This window comes from Lactuca saligna, chromosome 4 (genome assembly GCF_052625555.1).
Source record: "Lactuca saligna cultivar CGN05327 chromosome 4, ASM5262555v1, whole genome shotgun sequence".
Taxonomy (NCBI): Eukaryota; Viridiplantae; Streptophyta; class Magnoliopsida; order Asterales; family Asteraceae; genus Lactuca; species Lactuca saligna.
In genome coordinates this window covers 231,451,664-231,459,131 of record NC_136420.1, presented here as the reverse complement: position 1 = coordinate 231,459,131, position 7,468 = coordinate 231,451,664, and the positions used below count along the sequence as shown (strand labels likewise).

At 34.5% G+C, this 7,468-nt stretch overlaps 1 long non-coding RNA gene across 1 annotated transcript; it reads right to left on the bottom strand.

The window, feature by feature from the left end:
• Positions 1–3,365: 3,365 nt before the first annotated feature.
• Positions 3,366–3,916, bottom strand: LOC145043386 (uncharacterized). The gene is made up of 2 exons (XR_013681010.1): positions 3,808–3,916; positions 3,366–3,680 (listed from the first exon to the last, which is right to left on the bottom strand). It is a non-coding gene; the product is annotated as an uncharacterized LOC145043386 (long non-coding RNA).
• Between the last annotated feature and the right edge of the window lie 3,552 nt (positions 3,917–7,468).

Genomic DNA, 7,468 nt, shown 5'->3' with positions numbered 1-7,468 from the left:
AGTGACATGATGAGTCGCTACTAACATTTGTTTGTTGATGCATGATTCCGGGTGGAGTACTCCTAAGGGGGGAGAGAATTGTAACGCCCGTGTTTCAGGGTTAAACATTTGTTGATGATGTAATAGTCTAGGTAAACTACTGTAACTCATTTTTAAGTAATAAAGATGAATTATTTGAGTAATATGTGAATTTATGTGCTTTATACTTAATTATAAGGGTATAATAAATAAAAAATAAAAATAAGTGTCAAAATTAAAGTGTGAGATAAACCCGAGTTATAACAAAGAAGTTATGGACTGTCAAAGTTTCGCGGCAAAACCGGCACGACACCGGAAACATAAAAAGTGAATTTATGATAGATGACTTTTTGGCCTTAGAAATCTAAACAAAAGTCATAGAATATGTTAAACTGAGAACATCCATAAAGAACGCCCAAATCTGACTTCGTATGAGGAAGTTATGATTTTTCTAAGATTTAACATAACAGTGCACAACCCGGAAATTTAAATTTTAGATCGGTCGATTTTCAGCCAAAATAATCTAAATGAGAAATAAAGATATCTTTAATAGGAGTTAAACGATAAAATAACAGTCGAAAACGGAGCTTGCATGTGAAAGATATGGACGAAGCTTAGTCACTACTCTTCGAGTGCGACGAATTCGATACAATTTTATAAATCCAAATTAGAATGAGAATTAGCCAACGGTGTCTAAATGAAAGTTGTATCACTCATAAATACCAACATGTGGATATAAATAACGTTGAAAACGGAGCTCGTATGCGAAAGATATGAACGAAGCTTAGTCTTTACTCTTCGAGCGCGATAAATACTTTAGCAAAAAGAGTGTTTGTTTTTGCTATAAGTGTCTTTTGGGCATTTATGTCTGCCACTTGTCAAAAAGAGCGTTTGTTTTCTGGATGACAGACGAGCACAAGATGACTTTTTCACCTTTTTTACAGAAAAACCTAAACACGCTACTTCCAAATGCAAAAGATATTTCTAATTAACCTAACTTATTCATATGCCTTAATACATTGTTCACTTTCATAATTGCAACCTCCCACCGACAATCTCTCCACTCGGTCATCTGTCCGGTGGACATCGATCCTCACTATTGCAGCCTTCGATCCACGTCATCCCTTTGTCACCGCCAACTAATCTATTATGAATTTTCTGTCTCTCTTTGTTCTCCTCTGTCGTTTCTCTTTTCTCCCCCCTCTCGATCTATATCATGCTAACTAGAGTATCCATTCCTCTCCGTGGATCGATGTATATCTTTATATTATATCTAAACCCTTTGTTTTTCATTGTGTGCTTACTAAATCTACTTTTTCAATTGAAAGTTGAAACATATTAAATAATTGAATTTATTTTAGTTTATTAATGCATTTGTAATTTAATAAAGATTTAAGAACTTCTTATTATTGTATGGGGTTTTTTTCTATTCACCAGCTAACATTTGTACATGCAAATGTCACTGATTCAACTTTTCAATGCAAATTACTACAGGGCTAATATTTTTTTATACCCTTTTCTCATCTTTAAGTTCAACCTTATCTATTATGCTTTATCTTCATAAACACTTGCTTCTTCTTTGCTAACAATATCGGAATCATTGATTCCAAACTCACTTTGTTGTCTACTTTTTTTTTGTTAAGTACTCTTTTATTTTGTTTATCTTTCTAGTCGCTGGTTGCCTAGAGATTTGAGTGTGTTGATCATGTTATCTCAATTTGATGCACTTTCTCATTAATTTGTAGGTGTTTTTAGACCTCATGTCAAACATTGACCTTTTTATCGTTGGTTCCATTTTGGGTAATAAGTGCATGCTGTACCATTTAGTGCCTTGATTGTAGTATCATTTCTAGTTTTTGGTTTCTCCTTTAATTTTGGTATTTTGGTTTTTGTTTTGACTAATATGTCGTTGGGCTCTTCCTCTTAGGTTTCTTTTCATGGTTTTAATTAATTCGGACGATAAAAATAACTTGTGTTTATTTATATATTTGTTTATTTATGAAAGTGAACTTCCTCTCGATGATTTTTGAGTTACCTTTCGCGCATCGACTAATCACCCGCTACGAAAATGAGGCTACATATCATGTCGTAGCATCACTGCATACAAACCTCCAGGCCCACAGGTGCTGAGTAGTGTCAGGATCTGAACTTGTGTTTATTGTTATAATCATGTGAATTTAATCAATAAAAAGTTGATGTGATGATATGGGTTTGCTGAATGTTTTTTATAGCCTTCTTAATATGTAACATCAATAGTAATTAAAATTTTGATTTGTCGTATTGTTATGAAGTTTACGCATGTATTTTTATGTTTTTATAAAAAAAGTTAAAATTAAAACAGGAGAATGAAAATGTAGTTGATAAAATGAAAAATAATAATAACAATAATAACCCTCATGTGCAACTATTAATGGCGACAAAAAAGAAACAAAATTTGGGTCAATGGTAAACTTGGTTCATTTGAAAAAGACACATTAAAATCAAAATCTTTTGTATGAAGGCATGGAAAAATACTTTTGATCCTCATACTTTTTGGCAAACATAAAAAAAAGACTAAAAGACATTTTACCAATTCAAAAACAAACATCACCTTTAGACCTAACTGAAACAACTATGAAACTTTTTTACTATGTATTGACATTTCCCCTTAATCTAACTAACGAGTGTAGACATGAATTAATCTTTACAAAGATATAGGAGTGCCATTGACATATGAATATTGAATATTTAGTATGCAGATTCCAAATAGTATTAGTAGCTGAACCATAGTAATTAACAAAACTTTACCATAAATTATCAATGTATAAAGTATCCAGAACTATAAGCAGTCTGCATAATTTTGAGGTTGATAATAAAAGGAACACCTTTGACCAGTCAAACTGGAGACTAAGAGTACTCCATCTCAGTTTCCTTAGCAAGACATGGTGATTCAGATTTCCAGTTCCACTTAATAATTAGTTCTGTTTGGAGGTTGAGGAAAACTCACTAAAATGAACTGAAATACATGGCCAATAAAAATTACAATTGTTTTGCTAATTTGAAGTCACAAATTATTTTTGTTTTGTTTTATATTAGTAGATGTTTCAAGGTTTAGCATTGTAATAAACAAGGTAGAAACACAATGATATATAATAGAAATTTTAAAGTACAATGTTGAAAGGAATAATGCAATATACAATAACCAAAGAATAAATGTAATTTAATCTAATAATCTATTTTGGTTTCAAATTTGAACATAAACTCAAAAAAACAGTTGCAAAGATGATCAGACTTCAAAACATTTTAAACTCAAAAACTAAAAAAAAATAATAATCCATCAATGGAAAAGGAAGCTGAAATGTAGAAGATTGGGAGTAGAATGATGTAATAAGAATAAAGTACGATGCAATTTCGATTGTTGTAACTTTGGCTAAAACACAAATACCTTTGTCATCATCCTATAACATCATTCCCAGGTTCTTCGACGATAGTGATCAAGATCTCATCACCAACAACAAGGTATTACAAAATTACGAAATTTGTATAGGTATGTTACATTTATATCTTCTGATTTGCAAGAAATTACAAAACTACATACATCTATCGGGAAAAAAGGAGGGTCTAATTCAGTATTGGGGGTTTCACCTTCGTGAATGAGAATAGAGACATTCACTTCCCTAATGCTGAAATCCCAAATAGATCAAAATTAAGCAGTATTCGTTGGAATCGATACATCAAAATCCAGATTCATCAAGTAATTTCAAAGGTCTTGTGCAGGTAATGTCCGAAAATCGAGAAGAGGATGCCTACCTGTGGTGTTAGACGGGAGGACGGCGAACCAGCGACCGATGGACCGCCTAAGGGAGGGTGGAGGTGGAGCGCTGATGGAACGTTGGGGCAACGATGGATATGGAAGGGTAGAACGGCGATGCTAAAGAGAAGAGAGATGGAGGTTTTATGGATAGCAGACTCGATGTAAGAAGGAGAGAAAAAAGACGTCTTTTTTAGGCGACGCTCACAGATGTAAAGTTACTCCTCCATTCTTTGGCACGGAAATTTGCATAAACCATTGGGAAAACTTCGATTAGATTTCATATTTTTGGGAAAATCGATAAAATATGGTGTGGTTCTGAAGGGGTTATGGCGAACACCAGTTAATCGCATATGCTTTTGGTCATTTGTTATCCAGTAGAAATTTCAAACACCCATTTTGATTTTGAGTTCAAGATGTGGGTGTAAGATCATTAAGACGAATTGATCTTGATCGCCATTTTAATTGCTCTTGTAATGAAAATACATCGTCGTTGTCGTCAACGGTTAATGGGAATACAGAAGAAGAAAGGACAGAGGCGTGCCCCAGTTCAAGGGGAAGGAAAGAAATTTTAGTGTGAAATTATGTTTTTATCATTGTTGAGAACAATCAATAGGCATGAGGTCGATGTGGGTACAGCTGAAGATGTACTTGGTTGCCTTGTTGATCTTGTTTATGTTGTTTAGAGGTTAGGGCTTTTTTTATTGGTAATAACCACCTACCAACACTACCCCTTCACAATATCAGGTCATCAATTCCCACCTTGGTCCTTCCAAGTCATTGAATTGTGTCCCTTATGCTTACAATTCTCACATGTCACACTAAAAAACTTCCTGCTTAGCTTTTGACTTCCACTTTGATTCTCACACTTTCAAACCGGAACGGCGGAAACGTTCGAGAACGGATGACGTCAAATATATTAAAACAATGGTATAATAGGAATCAAAGCAAACACAACCATTACAGTGATAAAGTAAATTATTTACATTTGTTCGATACTGTGACATCCCAAAAATCACGGCCAGAAAAGACCGATTTCATTTATGCTTTTTGAAATAATTTCAGAGTAAATCCTTTCGATTTAAAAGAGTTGCGGAATTTGTTTCCAAAAACAAAATATGATAAAGTAGATACTTATCAAAACATTTCATAAAGAAATATAATTTCATTTCATAACCAAAATTCAGGATGTCATGTTCCGATACAGATCATAAAGCATAAATGATAGCATTACAAGTCATTCAACAAATATATACATATACAGACTTGTAAACAAAACAACTCGATGATTCGTCCATCTTAAGCTCTTGCGCCACTTCCTGTAATACAAATAAACTGAGTGGGTCAGGCTTGAGAGCCTGGTGAGCATATAGGTTTTCAACACACAATAAATAAATTATATTTAATTTCACCAACCAACAATAACCCGATTACACATTCCCGTTATCCTCACTTTACGTCCCTAAAACAACATCTATCTCAAGGGACCTAATCTAGGATTTTCATCGGGACAGACATTACTGCTAAGGGGTTTCCTCAATAATAGATATCCTAAAGGCAACCATGAGGGGGATAGAGTACACCGGTGAACACATCGTTCACAACACCTACAAGTTATGAACCTGCTAGCATTCCACAAGACTGTCTAGAAAGAGTCTGTGGTCGTTATCCATACTCCGCTGAATAACTAGGTCAACAACAACAACATCGAGGCCTCTCATCTGTTTATCACACATCAACTATCTACCCATGTTCTACCCATGTTCCACATAATAGATGAGGCACACACACATAACACGTATTTCATAGAGAATAAATCAAATCTATGAGATAGAAGAGAGTGAATATACACTCACATGTATATCAACAAAATATATACACATTACATGTATTTTATAGAAAATACTTCATAATATTGCATTGGAATGAAAATGACTACACACTCACTTGATCAGAAGATGATCGGACAGCATTACGACTTGTAGAAGTAGTATTCTTCGGTAGATCTGGAAGATCTTCACAAAAACCGGGCTCCTCGTGGGTAGAGCTTCGACTCGGGAATCGCACTTCTCGGGATCTTCGGGGCTCGAGGTTGATACCGGGGCTTCGGGATATTTCTTGTACGTAAATCGATGCAAAACGGGGGAAAGAGGAAAGAATTTTGCAAAAGAAGCCGACTGCCCTCGCATGCCTTTTATAGAGGCTGAGCCTCGCACGTACACTCAGCTACGCGAGGCGTAGGTGACCAAAAACGTCACTGCTTACGTATGCGAGGCATTTAAGTCCGAGGCGGTTCATGCACCATGGTACGCTGGGTGTAGTTCGGATCAGACTGGTGACTCATTCGGATATACATCCGAATTAAAGATTAATTAATAAATATTAATCATTTAAAAACTTTGGAAATTCATATCTTCTTCATACAAACTCCATTTTCGATGTTGTTTATATCCACGCGTAGGTGAGACTACGCTCTACAACTTTTGTTTAGACTCCGTCGGCTAATTTTGACTTTATTTTTATTATTTATTTTTAGTAGGCCGGGACAGGAAAACTTCGTTATAAATTCATAACTTCTTCGTCTGATGTCCGTTCTCGCCTAACTTTTCATCGTTTTGCTACTAACAATGAGATCTTCAATTCTCGTTTAGATTGTTTCGGCTAAAAACGCTCGATCTCAAATCGAGTATTTGGGTTGCATACTACTAAGTCGAAACTTCAAAAAATCATAACTTCATCATACGAAGTCCGATTTGGGAGTTCTTTTTATGCACGCTCTCAGTTTAACACACTCTATGACTTTCGTTTAGAATACTAAGGCTAAATATCGCTCTAACGTAACTTTCACTTTTTACGTCGTTCAACGTTGCCGGTTCTGTCGCGAAACTTCGACATGTCATAACTTCTTCGTTATAACTCGGATTTCGGCATTCTTTATATATTCGGAAACCTCATTTCAACTAATACAGCTTTATCCATAGATATCGGCTTTATCTAACATTTCATTTTGATACTTATTTTTATTCTTAATTCAATTAAGTTACATAGTTAAGCACAAAACACATAATACTCAAATAATACACTTTTATTATTTCAAAACGGGTTAAAAAGGTTAACCTAGACTGTTATATCAACATTTATTACAAGCCCAGAAACACATGCGTTACAGATACATAGTTTGTATGACATCAAAATGTATAAAATACGCGGATCCATAAGCTCCGTCTTCTCGAAACCTGCGAGTGTAACTGTCTTACCGGTACCCTGAGAATACAAGTGGTTTTGAAAGTGTATCAACATTTAATTTGGTGAGTTCTTAAGTATGTTTTAGTGATGGAAAACTTGTATTTGTACTTTGAAAATGCTAGTATGTTTCTTCAGAAAATCCAATATTTTCTATAGTGAATGTAATGTAGTCATTTATGTTCCTTGTAAATGTCTACTGTATTAGTGTACTCATTACTAGAAAATAGTGTACTATAACTAGTTTTGTATGAATGCCTGGAATACCACCATCTATAGTGTAAAGTAGTATACTGTAATAGCCTTGTATGAAAACCTTTGTATGAATGTCTGGTTATCACCAGCTGTAGTGTAAAACAGTGTACTGTAGTTTCATTAATTAAAATAAAACCTTTGAAGTAGTGTTAATCCTATAAA